A 21,273-nucleotide genomic window follows, 5' to 3' on the forward strand; every position below is an offset into this window, starting at 1 on the left:
ATGAAACAAAAACCTCCCAAACCCTACTCTCAATGGTTGAAATGAACCCATTTTTGCTCCTCATTTTTTATCCATTTGATGGCCTCTTTTTTCAGAAGATTCTTGATGGTTCTTGCTATGATGAGGTGGTTTTTGTACTATTAAACTTGGGGGAAGAGAAAAGAAAGAAAAAAAATCAAATCAAGATGCTCCCAAAAACCAGCTGCATTTTTTGTACTTCATGCTGAACCAGCATGAAAAAACTTGCGCGCATGCATTGCATGCGCGTGTGGTTTTTTTTTTTTTCCAAAATCTAGTTTTTTTTTCATTCCCATTTTCTTTCTTTTCCTTTCTTCACTTTTCCTGAAAAAGAATCAAACAAAAATTGATTTGGTTTAAATAACTTCTTCTTCTTCTTTTTTTAAAATAAAAGATAACAATAATAATAATAATAAAAATGAAATAACTGAAAATAAAATAAAAATGAATGAATTAGCAAAATTTTTGGTATCCACAACTTGTCCCTCTTTGTCTAAATTTCGAAAAAAATTCAAGACAAAGACGTAGTCACTAAATTACTTACCTATCATCTTCAACTGCAATTGAATCAAAACAAACAAAGTAAAATTTTTTTAACAAAATTGGAACTACTAAGCATTTAAATCAATTCGACAGGATCCACTCCAATCCCCAAACAATTGAAAAATTTACAAAGTCGTTCCGAAATCAGATTTGATTGGTGGGATACAACCCAATCTTGAACAACTAATAAAATCTAACAGATTGGTGGGATAAAGTCGAAACCAATAAAATAATGTTTGGTGAGATAAAATTGAAATCTAACAAAATAAATGGTTGGTGGGATAAAATTCAAACCCAACAAAACAACGGTTGGTGACATAAAATTCAAACTCAATAAAATAACAGTTTGTTGGATAAAATTCAAACCCAACAAAATAACAAATTGATGGGATATAATTCAAATCCAATAAAATAACGATTTATGAGATAAAATTCAAATCCAACAAAATAACGGTTAGTGTGATAAAATTCAAACCCAACAAAATAATGATTGGTGGGATAAAACTCAAACCCAACAAAATAAAGGATTAGAGGGATAAAATTCAAACCCAACAAAATAATCGTTGGTGGCATAAAATCCAAACACAACAAAATGAACAATTGACGGGATAAAACTCAATCCCAACAAATAAATTATTGGTGGGATAAAACCCAAACCCAACAAAATAAACGGTTGGTGAGATAAAATTCAAACCCAACAAAATGAACGGTTGGTGAGATAAAATCCAAATCCAACAAAATTCAAACCCAACAAAATGAACGATTAGTGGGATAAAATCCAAACCCAATAAATAAACGGTTGGTGGGATAAAATCCAAACCTAGCAAATAACAGTTGTATGAAAATATATTTGAATCAAAAGATATGAAGCGATTTTGCTATTTTTCTAGGCAAATATTAAACTTACTTATAGAATCAGATATCACCTTTGTCAAAAAATTTTCTCCAATATAGATCAAAATATAGCTAAATAATTGCTATTTTTTCCTCTTCCTTCAAGAAGACGTGTTATCCAATCTTGTAAAAGGAAATAAAATAATCGCGACGAAATATAATGCCACCACCCTGCGGTACCTCGAGACTTGGGAACCCTATAATCATGAGATTTTTTATATCGAAGAACTGTTCGGTTTGAAAATTTTGTGCAACCCTCTCTTGATCTGATAGCATCTGTACTCAACCACCATGTTTATACATATATGCACTCATTATGATAAATTACGGGGATTGTCTCTTATCTGAATTCAATAGAAAACACGTAAAAGTTTTAGATAAAATTATTTCATGCAATGGCACAAAAATAAAGTAAAAATAATTTTTAACGAGAAAAATGACTTTTATTAAGTTTACAAAAGATGATTTAGAGACTCGGGTACAAATGCGAGAGGCCTGTCTGTGATGAAAGAAACGTCATATTTGATCGCTTCTGATATCACCTTTTTGAAATTCAGTGTTGCCAAAAGAACCTCAATACAAGGAGAAATCCAAATAAACATAGTCGCCAACTAATTACAATCGACCCTCTATTTTCCATTCACGGCTTAGTTAATGTTTCAAAACCCTACCTTGGCGCCCCTTCGAATTTTCACTAAGGTTGCCCCCACCCATTTATTTTCCTTTTCTTTTACTTTTGCTTTTGTTTTCTTTTCGTGTTTCTGTTTGTTTTCTCTCTCTTTTCCTTTTTTCTTTCTTTTTTCTCCTTTTTTTTGAAAAGGCGCCCTTTCGAGTTTTTATCTAATAAATAAATTTTATCGATAACCTTTATCGATTCCGAAATATGTTTAAAGATTGACGACATCAGTGTGATAATCCTTCCTTTGTAAAATTAGCGACTGCGCATTTACATCATTTGCCATTTGATTAAAAAAAAATTTATTAGAAATACCGCTACGGCAGAGGCAAACTATTGACTTTTGTAATGAAATCAGGTGGGGTGTTAAAAATATTAAAACTCAAAAGCAGATCGTTCAAGGGATTTTAAAAATTTTAGGATCACACCGTATCAAAATTTGCCTCAGTATAGGGCTATTGAAACTATAAATTGTCCCAATTTGGCTTTTGACTAATTTTTTTTAAACAAACAAAAAATAAAATCTACCCCAGTATGGGGTTTGCGATCCTTAGGGGACCATCAAACGAAGGAGTAAATTATTCTTGAGGTTCAAAAGGAAAATTTATGGGTAAAACATTCAAACGGAAAAGAAGAAGGCCCGTCTTTTAGTCCACCCTACACAGTATTTCAGAAAGAAAACTTACATAATCAGATAAAGAACTTCTTATATATATTTGAATTGATTGGTTGAGGAAAAATATGTCTATCCATCTCCGTGAAAATGAGTGCTCTTTCAGGCAATACCTTCTTAATAATGAAAGGTCCCTGCCAATTTGAGGTAAATTTTCATTTGGTTTCATCTTGAATAGGAAGAACTCACTTTAGGATCTTGTCTCCCTTTTCGAATAGGCGAGATTTGACTTTCTTATTGTAAGCACGGGTCATTCGCCTTTGATAACATTGTCCATGGCAGACAACATTTAGCCACTTTTCATCAATCAGAAATAGCTGCTCACATTGCTGCTTAATCCATTCTATTTCCTCCAACTAGATTTCCATCAGAATGAGTAGGGATGGGATCTCAACCTCCGTCTTAGTGATAATGTTAGTAATTTTTATTTCTTCTAAACTCGATTTTGGATTTCTCTTCATACTATTCAAGAATTTTTGAAATAGACTCAAGTTCCTCCTTGCTATTACTCTCGTTTTAAATTTCGAATTCCATAATTTCAAAATCATGAGAGATATCGAATTTGCAATGACTGAATTTCAGAATGGTGATATTCGAAGAGTCAAATGATTTTATTTTTAGCCATCTAAAAATAAAGTAAACGTGCACACAATAAAGAAGTAGAAAAGAATAAAGATCTTTCATTTTATTGAATTTAAAAGAGTAGATAGACACTTGAACAAGGACAAGTTCTTTACAAAGTAAAATATTAGTTAAAAAACACATCCCCACCAGAACTGTATAGTGGAAGTAGGACTTCATTTAAACAAAATACATATTAATATGATACTTAACGGAAACAAATAGTTAAAGACAAAATGATTCTGCTATAAGATTGCGTCTGGATACGGATTCCAACCAAAGACAATCTCCTAAATTTACCGAAATTTCCTTCGAGACGGAAGATAGTCAGCAATTCAATTTAGCATAACTCTTTTAGAAATTGTTGGGAACTCCATATCTTTGAACGATTCACCCTTGTAAGCGGCTTCGATGAACAATTGAGACAAACCCACCTCAATCTCCTCATCGGTGGTGATGACTCCAACAATATCCTTATACTCAGGAAGAGGATTTTTACTAACATTCGACCCTTGTTCACCTCTTCATCTCAAAACTATTTCTCAAGCATCAATCATGTCTTGAATTTTATGTTTCAATACTCAACAATTGACAGTAGAGTGACCAAGACTCTCAGAATGATAGGCATAAATAGCTTGAGAATCATAACCAATAGGAATACCCCTAAAGTAGATTTTAGGATGGACAATACCAATCTTGTCAGCAGTCTTAAGTTGATCATATAATTGGTCGAGAGGTCGACCGAAATTGATGAAAGTTCAATATTGGTTTTGATTTTGGATTTGATTGATTTGGGTAATCAAATGATTATAGGTTTTTTTACTTGGTGGAATGGGTCTTGGATTATAAAGAGGTAGGGGTCGAGTTTGCAAGTTTTGTTGAGAAATCTGAAAAGGTTGTGTGGGTATACTTGTGTAGTTTGGTCTGAGACGAGAAGGATTGACAGTAGTGTAGCAAACAGATTAGGGGTTTCAGTAGTATGGATAAGAAGGTGAATATGTATGGTAGTTTTGAAATTTTGATCTAAAAGAGGGGTCTTGATTCCACACAAAGCAGTTTCATCTTCCCTTCTCTTGAACTGAGGTTTCTTTTCAAAATTATTTTGATTCTACAAGGCCTCCAACTGTACCTTCAGAGTCGAAACATTAACAATTTTTCTGACCTTTACAAACTCATCGAATTCTTTGAATTTGTTGACAATTGCCACAAATGAACATCCAGTCATACGAAAAATCTCTTCGAAATATAGTGGGTCGTGAGATTTAATGAACATGCGAATAATCTCCTCCTCAGTCATGGGGGGTTCTACCTTAGCGGCCAACTTCCTCCAACATTTAGCATATATCTTGTGGTCTTCTGATGGTTTTCTCTTGGTTCCTTTAAGTGTTATTCTTATCGACGCAAGTTCACAATTGTACTCATACTACCTCACAAAAGCTGTAGATAGATCAAACCAAGTTTTCATCTCCTTAAGTTTCAAATTAGAGTACCAGTCTAGAGTGTCGCCCTCCAAACTTTCAGGAAACAAGCACACTGACAGGTTCTCAACATTCACTGGCTTCCCTAACTTGTTTGCGAACATTCGGAGGTGCGTCTTGGAGTTTCCAGTTCCATCATACTTACTAAATTTTGGGGTTTTAAAATCCAGAGGCAACTGCATATTCGAAAAAAGACACGACTCATCATAGTCTATGTCTCCGCGTTTGTTCAATTTTTTGCTTTTCTTCATGAATTCATCAAATCAATCCAACCTTTTCAACAACTTCTTATCAATCGGAACAGAGGGTTCGTCAATTTCCGCCTTCCCTTGAAAGGCGGTGTTTAACATGAATGACTCTGTAATGGGGTGATGGGGTCCTTGAGGGTTAGACGGGATGTTCAGGTTGATTTATGGGTAATTTTGGAGAATTTGACTGCTAGTCAGATTGAAGAATATGTTGCTTGGATATGTATGTGGTAAACCAGGGATGAGATAAATAAAGGCGCCCTCAAATGGACTTGTAAAAGCTGGGACAAAGGTGGTTTGGTTGTGGGACATATGAGGTGGAAGATTTTCTAACTCATGTTGATTAGCGTCAACGGGTTGTCGCGCCCCACTTTTCGATTCGAGTTGAATTGTGTGGTGTGTGGTGTGCAATGTGTGAACGTGTGCAAAATGAAAAGTAAAAGGCCATGGGACTTAGAATGCGACGATTTGGCCAAGTGAAGTTCAAAAGGGTTTTTTGTATCAAAAATGGAGTCGCCACTTGGTATAGAGTTAGGGTGTACCAAGTCACCCAAAAAATGATTTTTTTGTTTTTGAATAAAAAAGTAAATAAACCCTTTTTAAGAACTTTTGGGTCTACGTAACCAAAAGAGGGATCGGGGGTCACATTTGACGAAAGGGAAGGCAAGGATAAAAATCCAAGGCACCCCTTCGACCTAGCCAAGGCTAGTTGCGTGACTTGAACCAATTTTTCCTAAATTTTCTACCCAAGGTATGTATCACGTATTGGATATGTCTATATGAATGCAAAAACCTAGACCTAGGGGGATTGGGGGAAATTTCTCTTCAAAGGTTGAGTGGTGCCAATCACATTAATTGTGAAGCCCAATAATGATCCTTTTGGAGAGGTCACACCTAAACCTAAATGACGTGAAAAATGAGTGGAATGCATGCCATGTGAAAGTGTGAGTTTGTGTGAAATGAGAAAAATGATAAAAGTAATAAGATAAGAGTGAAGGTGTGCAAATGTAGATGAAAGTACTCGTGTGCGAGTGAAGATAAAAATGTTCGTGTGCAAGTAAAAAAAAATGTTCGTGTGCAAGTGAAGGTGATAAAAAAGGTGCATGTGTGCAAATGAGACAAAAGTGAAAGTGTAATGATAGAGTGGATTGAGAATGCATGAGCCTAGGGAATTCATGCATATTGGGTACGGGGAGACCTAAATCGTGACTTGATTTTCCCTTTGATTAGAAGGCGAAACTAGCGTGCTAAGGCTATCGAGTAGCCACACTCGCTCGTTTCCCTTATCGGAAAGGGACACTCAAGCAAAATGAACCCTATAGCTAGTATGGGATGCAAAACCTAAAGTGAGGGGAAAAGGGGGTCGAGGATCATGCCAAATGATAAAACTAAGGAAAATGCGTGATATGTAGTGAACAGGCAAACAATGCATTAATAAAAAAACAAAGGAAAAATCCTATCGGGTCTAGCGTTGGACTAGCCCTTTCTATGAATTCCTAATAAAAATGAGCCACAACTAGCATTAGGCTAGTGTGGTGACGTACATTCATCCATTCCATTCATTCATGGTTATGAAAGCAAGTAGACATGCCAAAACGCTCGTAAACACGTAGCACGTAGCACTTAGCATGCTCGACTAGATGCAAGAGCCTACTAAAGCAATTTAACATGTAACAACAAAAGCAAGCAACCAAGGGGAAGGGGAAATGGACCAGATGCTCTACGAGCACTATCTATTACAAGCCAAGAGGTGTACACATACCCCATAAAAGCATAAAGGGGAAGGGAAAATGGACCAAATGCTCTTCGAGCCCTATCTATTACAAGCCAAGAGGTGTACACATACCCCATAAAAGCATAAAGGGGAAGGGAAAATGGACCAAATGCTCTTCGAGCCCTATCTATTACAAGCCAAGAGGTGTACACATACCCCATAAAACTTAAATAAAAGTAAAAGCAAGTAAATGCATGCAAGGAGGCAAGGAAAGCGAAGTAGACAGGCATATTCACATAACACATAAGGGCACATAGGAGAAACAAAAAAAGATAAAAAAGAAATTGTACCTCCCCCGTGTGTAATGCTAGTAAGGTGAACGAGACTCAACTTGGGCTATGGTCACTAAAGAAGAAGCTAATTTGGGCTAAAACCATTCAAAGGAAAGGATTAATGCACCAATATAATGATAAAAGATAAATATGACACTCGGAATCCATCAAACATCGAATCCGTCCTCACTTTGCAACTTAGAAATGATCAAATAAAATAAAATAATAAAAAAAAAAACAAATTAGACCAAACGATCACCTAAACCATCTCAACATGAATCTTCCATCAATTGCAACTCAATGAATATCAAACAAACTAATTAAAGCCCAAAATAAAGGCATGATCGTCCAATCTCCAAACATAACATCTACTAAAGACCCAAAAGCAAACACTACTCAAAAGCAAGCAAGCACTACTCAAACACTACTCAAAGATTCCAAAAATAAAGAGAGAGTCAAACAATGATTGAAGTTGCAATGATTTTAGGACTTAATTACAAGATACTAAGACATGCTTGGGCTATTGTGGCACAAAGAGAAACTTAGAGGGATCAAATTGATTAAATGTTCCAATTACTTGGGTCATAGTGGCATAAGGGGAAACTTGAGGGGGCAAAGTGTTACATTTAGAAATATTGGCATGCATGCATACGTAAAGAACAAAATTTTCTGCAACAAACAAGAAACTTTTCGGCAAACAACAAGGAAATTTCGGCAGCAACAAGAAAATCTTGGTAGGCTAAGCTAGCTCATCCGCAAATTCATCTATGAATCTTTAGCTAGCAAAGCATTAAACTAACTCCAATTAAAGCATGCTTAAACAATACTTAATCAAAGCAATTTCTTGCAAGTTTACAAAATCAAAAAAAACTGCTGCACTTTTGTTACAAAACCAACTCAAAGATTGCTGCATTTGCATTTTTTTCAAACAGATTTTGACAAAAACTAAAGCCAAGTTTGGACAAGTTTTATCTAGCAACATCCCCACCTTGAGTCAAACAACATAACACCCAACTTGGTTCCCCCAAACAAACCAAAACATAGCAGGAACAAACATGCAAGTGCTAGGAAATTTTATGCCAAGAAGATTCAATGTTCCTAACCTCATCAAAATTCCAGCAATGTTTAAACGTTGTTCAAACTATTTAGAGCCAAACGTACATCTTCAAAACCAATCAAACACTACCCTTTTCTACAATGGATTTAGCTAGCAAAAGGAAATGGGCAAAACCAACTTATGTGTTGTTGCAAGAAGCTAAGAAAACAGCAAGTTATGGAGATGAACTGCAGCAAAAGAAAGAAAACCATCTACGGCAAAATTTCTGTTGTTATGTCGCAACTCCATTCACATGAACTTCACACATATAAAGCTCACCAAGCTCATGGGTTTATGAGAAGAAATGCAGCAAGGGAACTACAAATGCAAACTCATGGCTAGATGAAAAATGCAGCAAAGGAACAAATAAGGGAAACTTCATGTGTCACGGCTGGAAAATTCTAGGACAGAAAGTTCGGCAGTTTTGACTTACTTATTCTCAGCAAACATTCGACCATAGCTCAAGCGTTTTAAGGATGCAAATGTACAAACTCAACACCTAAACTCCCCTTCCTTCCCTTCTACATAAGATTAAACATGCAGCTTAAGCGCGAAAATTCATTGGACAGCCATGAAAAAAAACAGCCATAAGAATGCCACAGAAATTTCGGCCACTTGCTCATATGTTTTCCAATAAAGAATCAAACGTTTTTTCAAACCTTATTGAACCCAAATACACACAGCTTTGATTAAATACTTTCAAATCCAGGTTTGCAACTTTACACTAAGCAAATGACTACACAAACAAGCCAATCAAGAACAACAAAAATTAAACGGAAAGCCATGCCAAAAATCTAAAGCATATGTGCGCAAGACTGGTTCAATGGTTAATTTCAGCAAACATTTGGTTCTAACTTAAGGTTTTCAAGCCTTCCCAAAACACGCACGTATATTGCATCTTCAACTCCAACCAAACACATAACTTACGTGCATTAAACCAAAGAGGAAAGTCAGCCATTTCAGAAAGCTTAGCTACCCAGAAATTATCAACCAAAATGAAAATCTGTTTGCCGTTCAACTGTGAGTCAAACTTCAGATTCAAAGCACTTCAGAAATAACTCACATTCATGCTAAAAATTGACTCAAACAAACCAGAAAACAAAGCCAATGAACCAGAGTTTTAATGAAAACCGGCAGGTTTGCAATGAGCCTGTTTGGCAAAGAAATTGCCTTGGATTGCCGCAAGACTCTTCATCATTTTTTTTGTTTTTTTTTTTTTGTAATCTTCGAACCCAAATCACAAACCTTTATTATTATCGAACCACATCCCAACAATCAATCATCATGTTTTCACATTCCAACACTTCCATATGCAAAAATTTTCCCAGAAATTCTAACTTTTTGGCACCTTTACCATTAGAACAATCATGAAGAAATAGCCCAAGACAAAAAGGCATGATCAATGACTATCAAACAAAGCTGATTTCTCGACAAACAAACTGCTGAGTTACGGACCATGTCCAAACTATGTTCCAACCATGTTCAACCATCAAAACTCAAAACATCGAAACAAAATAAAACATCATATCAAACCATGTCCAAACCTGCAATTTTTTAACGTGAACTCGCAGACCAAAAGTTAAAAATGTATAAAGTCTTAATGGAAAAGGAAAAACATACAAAATGCTGAGTTTATTTGGAGATACGAAACCAGAAAAGGACTACCTTTGTAGCCTATGAAGTTGAGATGTAAGAACCAAATTTCTGGGAGCTCAAATCTTCCGGCCGTTCACTGGAAAAAGTCGCAGCCTTGGAGACAGATTCTCTACCGTTCCCCTCTTCCTCGACTCTATCCTGCTCTCCTTCCCCCTTTTTGTTCTTCTTTACCCTCTTTTGGTTTCAACTCTCTCAACTCTCAGTTTCGATTCCTCCCTGATTTCTATTTCTTCCCTTTTCTTTTGCCGTGAATTCTCCCTATTTTCTCCCCAGATTTTTCAGCCGTTCCCCTCTCTCCAAAACCTCTCCTCCTCCAGTTTCGCCTAGCTGTTTGATTTTCATGCGCCGTTGCCCTCTAACTCTCCCCTTGCGGCTATCTTTCTCTCTTGTTTTTATATCCCCATTCAACCCTAAGAACCTCTGTCCTTTTTCCTGTATTTTGCAGCTTCAGGAGCCGTCCCCAGATTTCTTTGCAAACGGCGCAAGTCCGCAGCCTTCATGCTGCGGCAACAAATTTTTTTTTTTAACTAATTTATTAATTACAGAAATGATAAGATAAAATATAAATAATAATAATAACAAAATTACACAAACCAAGTAATAATAATAATAACAAAACAAAAATAATTTTAAACAAAAAACTAAACAAAAATGGCCATTTTTAATTTTCCAATTTTTCATTATTTTCTTTTTCTCAAAATAACTTAATAAAAAAAACTAAAGTGCCAAAAGATTGAATTTAAAGAAATAAACATATTTTTGTGAACAAATTTTCCCTTTTTTTTCTTTTTCTTCTTTTTTTTTTCTTCTTTTTCCTCTTTTTCTCTAATTTTCTCTTTTCTCCTTTTTTATGATTTTTCATTTTCATTTTTCCTTTCAAGAAAGCATTGAATAAAAACAAAATGACTAAAACATATTTTTGATGTTTTCCTTTTCTTTTTCCTAAAAACTCTGTGCTAATTTTAAACTTAAAAGCTGAAACTAAAAACTAAAACTAAAAGTAAACAAGAATAAATGGCAAATGAAATAGGTCAACTAAAAGGGCGAAAATGAATAAAACTAAAATATCATAACAACTAATAGTGCAAAACACGAACTAAAATGCAAGCAATCTAAAATGAAAATCATGAAGCAGATGCTACATAAAATTATTCAAAATTTGGTGTCTACACGGGTATATGATTATTTTGGATACCGTCAGTGTTGTTTGAAATCAGTTGATCAATCATGCACCTTTGCGCTGCTATTTCTACATTTAACTCATTGAATTTATTCAGTATCCCACTTAATTGGGTCCCTAGATTCACAGCGTTTGATGATGAAATTATTGTAGATCTTTCGATGGCTCCGGATAGAAATTTATATTTTCACAGTTTCTCAAGACTCGACAGTGGGACCGCATGATGATGGGACTTTTATGGATAGCTGTTTTGAAAAGTACTTGAAGATGAGGAAAAGAAATCAGTTCAAGAGTACGTTTTCTATTAAATTGTTGTAGTTTATTCAAAAGAAAAAAGAAAAGGACATGAGTTAGTAAATATCTGAATAAATTATGGATGCATGTCCTATGAGGATGCTTTTTTTACACCAAGGATTGGTGTAGTATGAAAAAAGTAATTCTCTAAAGTAGGCACCAAACAATACATGATGGATCCGATCAATTTACTGACATTTGACTAAAAAATGATTTAAAAATTTGGCTAATTGGAATGACAAGAGGCATCTGACCTAACAAAATGAGGATGAAATCCGAATGAATTGATTGTTTTGATTGACACATAAAGTGATGTTAAAAGTCAATTTCGTGTGCAAGGACCTACTTTTGAAAGGATTGCAATGTCTGAACTAGTTTTCTCAGTGAACAATAGATCGAAATCTTAAAACAGAATAAACTGGTCAAATGGATTTGATGGAATTGATGGTTTATTCCAAAATTGACTGGATTGTCCTAAAAGTGAATAAACTAATCAAATGGACCGGATGTAATTGACGTTTTACTCGAAAATCAACTGAATTTTCTGTCCATCTAGTTTCAAATCTCACAAATTTCGTTGCAATGTATTAGTCTATGAACCTTCTAAAATGAAGAATTGGTCTCGATATATTTATTATTTCAACAATAAGGAATCATTTATGAATTTCTTCAACTTAGTGTCCTTTACGCAAGGAATTTTACCAATTTTGACAAAATGACCAAAAGGTGAATATTAGAGGCTCATATTCTAATGTACAAAAACTACTTTATCATCTTCAATGCCATCATCATGGAAGGGATCGGATCCTACCTTATCTTGTGCACAATCCCTTTGAATGGTACAAAAAAATATAAACGTGCAAATCTCTTTGGATTACATATCCGAAACACAATGTGGCTTATTCCTAACATGAGATTCCATATAAGGCATTCTCTCTGTAGTTGATGCATGATGCCAGTTTATTAAAGTGAATAAATATTTGATAATGGGAATTAAATATAATCTAAAGGAACTCTTTTAAATGCCAAGGTAGATCTAAAAATAAAGTGCAATATTAAGGTATTAATATGCGATAACTTGTAATTCAAACATTTAAGAATCTACTACTAAGGCGGACTCTTAAAAGAGTACCATGCCAGAATCCTTATTTTTAACATTTGTGAATGCAAAAAAAGAGAAAAAGAGGGATTAGTTCAATAAATAACACACAACACGTTGAAACAATAAAATAATACAGAAATATAAGATAAAAAAGAGAAAATGAGTAGAATCCCTCCCCTCGTATCTATGTGTCTAATAGGGTAAGATTGGCTCTATCCTAGATGATTTCTATCATGAATGTATGAGATTTGATTCACTAATACATCTAGATTTGATAAAATTTTAGGTTCCCAAACCTTTACACCAAGAGGCGAAAGGTCATCAATCCTAAGACCTTTAGTCGGTGGTTTGAGTGATCCCTTAGACATCGTTATGGACGCAGAGCACACCATCCATCTATCTAAGGAAATCAATCCTAATCCTACAAAGAAATGTGGGATGGCTCCCACGAAAAAATAAAAGTAGGATAAAAATAATACATGCACGCATGAAGTGCTTCCTTCGAGAGAAGAGATTAAATATCATTAAATATGTGTGAAAACTTTAGGGTAGATATATCTCCCCAGATGTAAAATGTGATACAAGTATATAAATACAAGTAAATAAATAAATTATCCATTGCATACACGGATAACGAGGAACGATTACGTGTGTGAATAGAAAAAATTCGTAAAAAGAAAAAAGAAGAACAAAAAGAAAAATGCAATCTAAAACATCCCAATGTAATATGTAAAAAAATTAGAAAAAGAAAAAAATCAACTAAATCAAGTGGTTAGACTCACTTGGGGAATTCCCAGTGAAGTCATCAACTATCGCGCCCCATTTTTTGAAATCAAATTTAGATGTTAAAAAAAATGATTTTTGGATTTTAGAGAGTATTAGTGTATTTAAAAAATGTGTTTTTGATCTTAAAAAATAAAGAAAAAATGGTCTAAAATGAGACATATAAAGTACGACGATTTGGGACCAAAATAATAGTCTAAAAAGCGTTTAAAAAAAAAAGGAGTCGCCATTTGATATTGAGTTTAAGTGTATCAAGTCACCCAAAATATATTTTTAAAAAAAATAAATAACCCCTTTTAGACGACTCCAAATCTTTGAAAACAAGATAATAGAGTTCGGGAATCACGGTTAAAAAAAGAAAAGACAAAAATTTGATAGGTTCAAACCTAAGGTACTCTTTCGACCTAACGAAAATTAGGTGCTAGATTTAATAGATAATTTTTCTAATCTAATTCATAAAACTTATCACGTTACAATGTTTCTATATGGCTACGAATCTAGATCTAAGGGTATCTGGAGGATTGAAACGTCTCTTCAAAATTTAATTGGTGCAAATCACATTAATTGTGATGCCCAAGAGTGATTACTTGAAAAGATCATGAATATGCAAGAAATGAGACTCAGAGAAAAGAAAAATTATAATATTAAATGAATATACATTACCTAAGAGAGAAGAATACAGCATAACGGATACGAGAGACTAAAATTCATGACATAATTTTCCTTTTTATAGAGGGGATGAGAGCGTGCTAAGACTAAGAAACCATACTCATTCATTTCCCATATTTGAAGGGTGATTCTCCTAATCTAGTCAAGCAAATAAACTAACCCATTTTCAATTTCCTAAAATGAGATGCAATTCTAAATGATATGGTCCAAACATATAGAGGGTAAGGGAATAATAAGAGGAAAATATCATGCAAATGAAAATAACCTAAAAATAGGAAAAATGCATGAGATGCAGTAAATGACATGCGAAAATATAAATCTAGCGCGAAAATAATCTAAAGGATCTAACATTGGACTAACCCATTGTCGCGCCCTATTTTTTAATGAAGAATAAGATTACGGGTTTATAAAAATGCATTTTTGATTTATTTTGAGTGAAAATGAGTTTTAATTTGTAGAGAATAAATAAAGAAAAAGGGCCTAAAATGGTACTTAAAGTGCGACGATTATGGTCCAAAATAATAGTTTAAAAGGGGTTCTTAATGAAAAATAGGAGTCGCCACTTGGTATTGAGTTAAGGTGTACCAAGTCACCTAAAATGAATTTTTTTAAAAAAAAAAGTATAGAAAACCCTTTTTAAACAATTCCAAATCTTCGAAAATCAAGAAAAAATGGCTCGGGAGTCACGGTTGAAGAAAGGGAATGCAAGGGTTAAATCCAAGACACCCTTTCAACCTAACCAAGGCTAGTAGCGTGATTTAGTCGAAAATTTTCTTAATTTAACCTAAAAACTTATCACATTTGGATGTTATTATATGAATGCAAACCTAGACCTAATGGATATCGGGAGGGTCAATATATCTCTTCGAATTTTAGTTGGTGCGAATCGCATTAATTGCGACGCCCAAAAGTGATTCTTTGAAGAGGTCACGAATATGCAACAATGAGACTTGAAAAAATAGAAAAATTATAACATACAAATATACGTGACCTAAAAGAAACATAACGGGTACGGGGGTTAAGATTCGTGACTCAATTTTCCTTTTTATAAAAGGAATACGAGCGTGCTAAGGCAAGAAAGCCATACTCGTCCATATCCCACATTCGAGGGGTACTCCCTAACCTAATCAAGCAAATGCACTAACCTATTTCTAATTTTTCTTACATGGAATATAAGTTTAAATGTCATGTTTCGCACATAGGGATAAAGGATATTCATATAGAGGAAATATCATGCAAAATGGTAAAGATCCTAAGAAGTAGAAAATATGTATGAAATGTAGTAATTGTCACACAAACATGATCTAGCACGTGGATGATTCCTAAGGGTCTAGTGTTGGACTAACCCATGTCTATAAGTTCTCACTAGCGTTGGACTAGTGAGAAATCGGGGAGAAAAGACCACAACTAGCGTTGGACTAGTGTGGTGAAGTAATGCATTTATTATAATCAAATAAATCATATAAAACATAGTAAAAGCAAGAAAACATATAAATCACATAGAGCACATAACACGTAAGCATGATATCTAGATGTAAAGACCCTAAGAAAGCGAGTAAACACGTAAACACACAAGCATACAAGCACACAAAGCAAATAAGAGCAAATAGAGACCTAACTATTACATTTGGGGGCCCTCACTACAATCTAAGGGGGGGAAAGAATAAAATAATAAAATAACTACCTAACTATTACATAATCTATCTAAGTACATGTCTTGAACCCCTATCTATTACAATTTGACATTTAAATGCCTCTCAAATAATTACCCAAAATTAAATTAAATATGAAATCTAAAACAAATAAAACGAATAACTAAAAGAAAAAATCATTCAAAAACATGCAATTAAACACATAAAACACATAATAGCAAATAAGACAATTTAAAAATAACACAAGAAGATACCTCCCTTGAAGTAGTAGTGTGACAGCCCCACCTTCCCCTAGGGCGTACCCTAAGAGTTAGCGAATTGCCTGCCCAACTCTCGTCAGGACTACTAAGTCGAAACACACATAAACCCTACAAAACGTGCAAAAGAATTTCGCGAAAATGAACTATTGAAAATTGAATTAGCTAAACTAAGCGATGCAATAGAACTTCGATTACACGCTCCAACGAAAAACGAAAAGAACTAATGCCACATCAGAATCCGGCCAAACGTTGGTCGGATATCTGGCCAGATTCAAGGTAGTGAGCCCAAACGAAATTTTCTTCTTCCCCTGTCAATTCGGCCAAGTATCTGGCCAAGATCTGGCCGGATATACTGCCGGATTCCCTGCAGTAGTTCCCGCCAGATTCCTTTTCCTTCTTTGTTCAAGTTCTGCACTCGCCCGATCATTCCAACGAATACAAGAAAAGTTCACCAAAGCCATAGAAACGTAACATCTCAAACAAATACACTTAATATATAGGCATTGGAAGGTTCAACAGTTCAACTAGCAATACAAGTCAGAATATCCACAATTTATCAAAGTACAATTAGGGTTTGCCAGTGCAGAGGAGTTTAATCAAAAGAATATCTATAACTAGATGTACAATTTTCTCCAAAAATCACGGTTTCCAAAATATTGAACCCTGTAAGGAAAACAAAGATAACGGGGGTAAGTTTACGCTCAATGAGGTACCACAAGTACAAGCAGTCAAGAATCATGGAACTTCACTTTTAATCAATCAAATATACACACCAAATAAGGAAATGAATAAACACCTGAAATAGAAAGGATATAGATGGCTCTCAAGAGCCAAATTCCCATTGCAGTACTTGATCCAGACTCGTTGACTCTTCGTCAACGTTCAAAGAAACAAACATGATCGTAGACCCCACTTTACACCAAATTTCGTCCATCAAACGTACCCCTTGCCGGGCCCGAACGCCTCAACAGGAACAGAGGTGGTAATACTAGAGTATACCAGAAATCCAGAGTCTCCAATAGTCAAAGATTCTACAGATATAGTCCCCATGGATTGTCAATTTTCCTCGACCAAGCCCCTTGCTGGCTCAATTCAATTAACTACCAATGAGGTTGAGCTCAGATTTCACAGGAAGGTCGTTGGATACAAACCTCCAAACGACATCATATCAGGCACAAGTAACAGATTCAAATTTATACAGTAAACCAGTCACACAGGCCAGAGAACGAGTCTGATAAAGTACACCCTCGTCTCGTATAGAATAAACAGATGATACAGCCATTCAAGTTACAAATTGCAGGTACAAGTAAATCAATTAAGTAACAAGTCATGCGAGTGGTACACTCACCAATTCAAGCAAAGATAACTTCAAAAGTTTCCTCCCAAAGTATGCATTTGATCACCGACACGTCCTAAAATAACCAAGGTAAAACAATTATGGTTCCCACATCCACAAACCCAATAAACGGAATGCACAAATGAGGCTCGACTACGAGTCGTGTGCCTATCCAAGTTAACTACTAGTGCAAAGAGATAAAAATGTGGTTTTGGAGTAAAAAGGTAACAATTGGTCCTAAGGACATGAACAAGCCCAAAACCCTTCATTTCTACTAAAATTAATCCAAACTCAAAGGAACCAAACAGCCTTAAAATTTGGTAGCACTTCCTCTCAATTTCCTTTATTTTTCCATCCTACAATCAATCACCAATCACATCTCCATTCAGCCACAATTGCACATACAAATCATAAGCTATTAAACACCTTTAATTAGGGTCACAACACCCTTCAATTTTAGCCAAGTGATAGCTCCAAAACCCAACCACAATCAAGCTAAAAATGGAAACCCTAAACTGAAATTTATGCATACAAGCTGGAAATTTCTTTAAACAAGTTAAACTAGCCTATAAAATCTCAATAATTCATATAGCAAAACTATCAAAATATGGACAACTCTCAAGCATCACATATGAGCAGAATTTTCACTATAAAACTGAAAATTACCATAATACTACTTCAAACCATGAAATTTTCTCATAAAGTTACCAAAACTACAACGTTAAGCCACTAATTCACACATATATGAAGGAAAAGGAAGTTTCTTGCCAAACTACCTTGTAACCTCAAGAAAGATGGTAGCTTAGTATTTTTCCCTCCAAAATCACTCCACCAACACCTCTAATCCTCCTTAGTAAGCAACTTTTATGGAGTAGTTTGCAAATTGGTTGGTTGAAACTCAAGATTCAAGCAAGAAAGTAAGATGCAAGATGAAGTTTCTCTCCCTTTCTCTCCCTCAAGAAGTTCGACCAAGCAAGAGAAGAAAATGAAGAAATGTTGGTCAAAATTTGATTTTAGAAAAGTTAATAAACCTTGGTCAAAATCCAACTTCTAATAATGTCGCGATAAGTGGCACACTTGGGTTTAACCTCATCTCTTTGTCTTCCAATGGTTAATCTGTCTAGCTAACCTTTAATTATCCCTTATTACCTTATAAAATAACATTTCTTTATGCAAAATTCACCTAGTCGTCAAAAATTTATCGCACTTACCGCACAAGCGGGTCCCACGTCCATAATACACTCCAAACTTAACATGAACTAACTTATACTAGGAAAATGCTTTAAAACTATACTCACTTATAAAAATCTCTGAAAAATTAATATAATAAAGTAAAGTAAAGAAAATGCATGCGAAGAAATAAAATAATATAAAATAATATAAAATAAGAAAATTTTGCGGGTCCTCACATGTAGCTAATGGGGGATTGGATTTGCCCTATTTAACTCTAAAATTAACAAAAATCATCAAGACACCAATTTATTTAACAAATAAATCATAAAGAAATGAAAATAAACATGAAACTTATCAATTGAAGCATTCAAATGGAATATAAATAATAATTAAAGAAGAAGAGCAACTTTTATCTAAGAAATCAAACAAACAAGGACTTAATTGCAAACATTGAAAAAATTTTAGGGGCTAAATTATTATTATTACAAAACTTTGGGGTCAAAATTAAAATAAAATAAAATAAAGGGGTTAAAGATAAAGCCTACCAAACCCATGCTAAAATTCACAAAAATAAATCAAAACCCACTTGCTCCACTTGCTAAAATTAAACAACAAAAAGAATCACCTAAATCTTTAATTCTTTTGCTAAAACTCAAATCAAAACTATAAATCTATCAAAATTATTAAACCTCAAATTTCATCCTAAAACTCATAAATAATCTATCCAAAAATCATATTAAAGTATACCAAAGAAAATTAAAATTTAAAGAGACAAGATTGATTCATTTTTTCAATTTTCTGGGCCATAGTAGCATTAGATAAAAATTAAGGGGTTAAAGTGAAATTTTCAGAACTTTTGTATGTAAAGCTTCGAAGAAGCTTTCTTCTTCCTGCTGGTTTCCTTCCTCTGCAATTTCATGAGTTTACGGTACAAGTTTCCCTTTGCTAAACATAACCAGATTCTCAACCAAACATCAAGCTTTGATTTTAAGCAACAAAATCACAGAAATTCAACATCCACACACAAAATCTTCTGCAACAATTTTATTCAACCTAAATATGCTCATGCGAATAACTCTGACAAAACCCACTGATTCGTTAAACAAACCCAAGTGCAATGGCTTCAACCCGTCTTTAATCACATCACCCAAACAATATTGCCCATTCCCAGAAGATTCAACAATACTACTGGCCATGGAAACGCAGCAAAGAAAGAAAGAAAGAAACTTGCAGTAAACTGAAGTTGGATCCATCGAAAGTCACTGTTTTTCTAGCCAAACCATGTAATCATTGAACATCAAATTACCCTAAAGCCTTTTAAACGCATTTGAGTTAGCCAAACGAATTTCTCCAAAGCATCAGGAACCACAAAGAGAGGAAATAACAGGTGCATGCACAAGGAAGAAACAAAAAACTGATGCGATGAACTCAGATCTTCGTAAAAATGTGTTAAAATGACAGGAAGATAAACTAGAGTTACCTGAGAACAATCACGTGGTCAATTGGACGTGAGATATGCCAGGAAATGTGCGCTAATTCCAAGAACGAAACCAAGAACTTCGTTGCAAAAAATTTCAGCAATGATGATCGAGCTACTTTGGACTGCAATTTGAGAGGGTTGGAAATGTTTTTGCTCGATGATTGCTGAACAAAAGTTGTTCCTAGATATCCAGAAAAGGTACAAAAAGAAAAAACTCCTCAAAATAAGGACTGTCGAGACTAGAAATGAGCAAGAAAGAGGGCTGATTTGTCAGCCTGGTACCAGATTTTTCTACGATTTTTCTCTTCCTTCTCTCTCAATTTTCCCTCTCTTTCCTCTGTGTTTCTTGTTTGCCGCTGCCTTCCCCCTTGTTCCCTCCTTGTTCCTCCCAATTTCCCTTTTTTTTCTCCCCCTTTTCTTCTTCCTTTTTCCTCCCTTTTCTCTCTTGCCTAGCCCGAAACCCTCTTTTCTTTCTTTTCCTGTTTCTCTCCTGTTTTCTTTCTCTCTGTCGTTTCTCTTTCTTTCTCTCCCCACAGTCTCCCTTTCTTTTCCTTGCTCCCCCACAGATCCTCTTCTTCCTCTTCCTCCCCGGTTTTCTCTTTTTTTCCCCTCCTTTATTCCTTCCTCGAAGCTCCCTCCAAAAACCCTCTTTTTCTTTCTCTTTTCTCCTTTCTTACCTGAAACCTGTCCCTTGTTTCTTCCTCTCTTTGTTCCAGATTTTTCCCCAAAAACCCACAACTGTCTTGCCACCTAAGTGTTGTGTTGTGCAAAAGACAAAAACACATGGCTAACATTCCCTCAACCCACCTATCTACCTTGCATGTATTCCACCTTTTTTCTTTTTTTCTTTTTATTTTATTTTTCAAAAAAATTTAGGGTAAACAAAACGTTAAACTCCTATTTGAAATTGCCTTGCAAATTTTATTTATTTTGAAGAAATTAAATTTGAAAAGATTAAAAATAAATTTTTGTGGGAATTTTCTTTTTTTTTTTTCTGAAATTTAATGCAAAAAACGTTTGTTTTGTTGATTATTTTTTAAAAGAAGATGAACCTAATTCAAAAATAGCTAAGTATTATTTTGTGAACTTTGATTAACTAAAAATAAAATAAAATTAAATTAAATTGAAATTTTGATGTCTACACCCATGTCTATGAGTTCTCACTGGCATTGGACTAGTGAGAAACGGGAAAAAAAGCCACAACTAGCGTTGGACTAGTGTAGTGACGTCATGCATTTATTATAAATAAATAAACTATATAAAATATAATTAAAGCAAGTAAACACATAAAGTACATAACACATAAGTATAATATCTAGATGTAAAGAATCTAAAGAAAGCGAATAAACACATAAGCACACAAACATGCAAGCACACAAGCAAATAAACACATGT

This window comes from Coffea eugenioides, chromosome 2, assembly GCF_003713205.1.
Source record: "Coffea eugenioides isolate CCC68of chromosome 2, Ceug_1.0, whole genome shotgun sequence".
Taxonomy (NCBI): domain Eukaryota; kingdom Viridiplantae; phylum Streptophyta; class Magnoliopsida; order Gentianales; family Rubiaceae; genus Coffea; species Coffea eugenioides.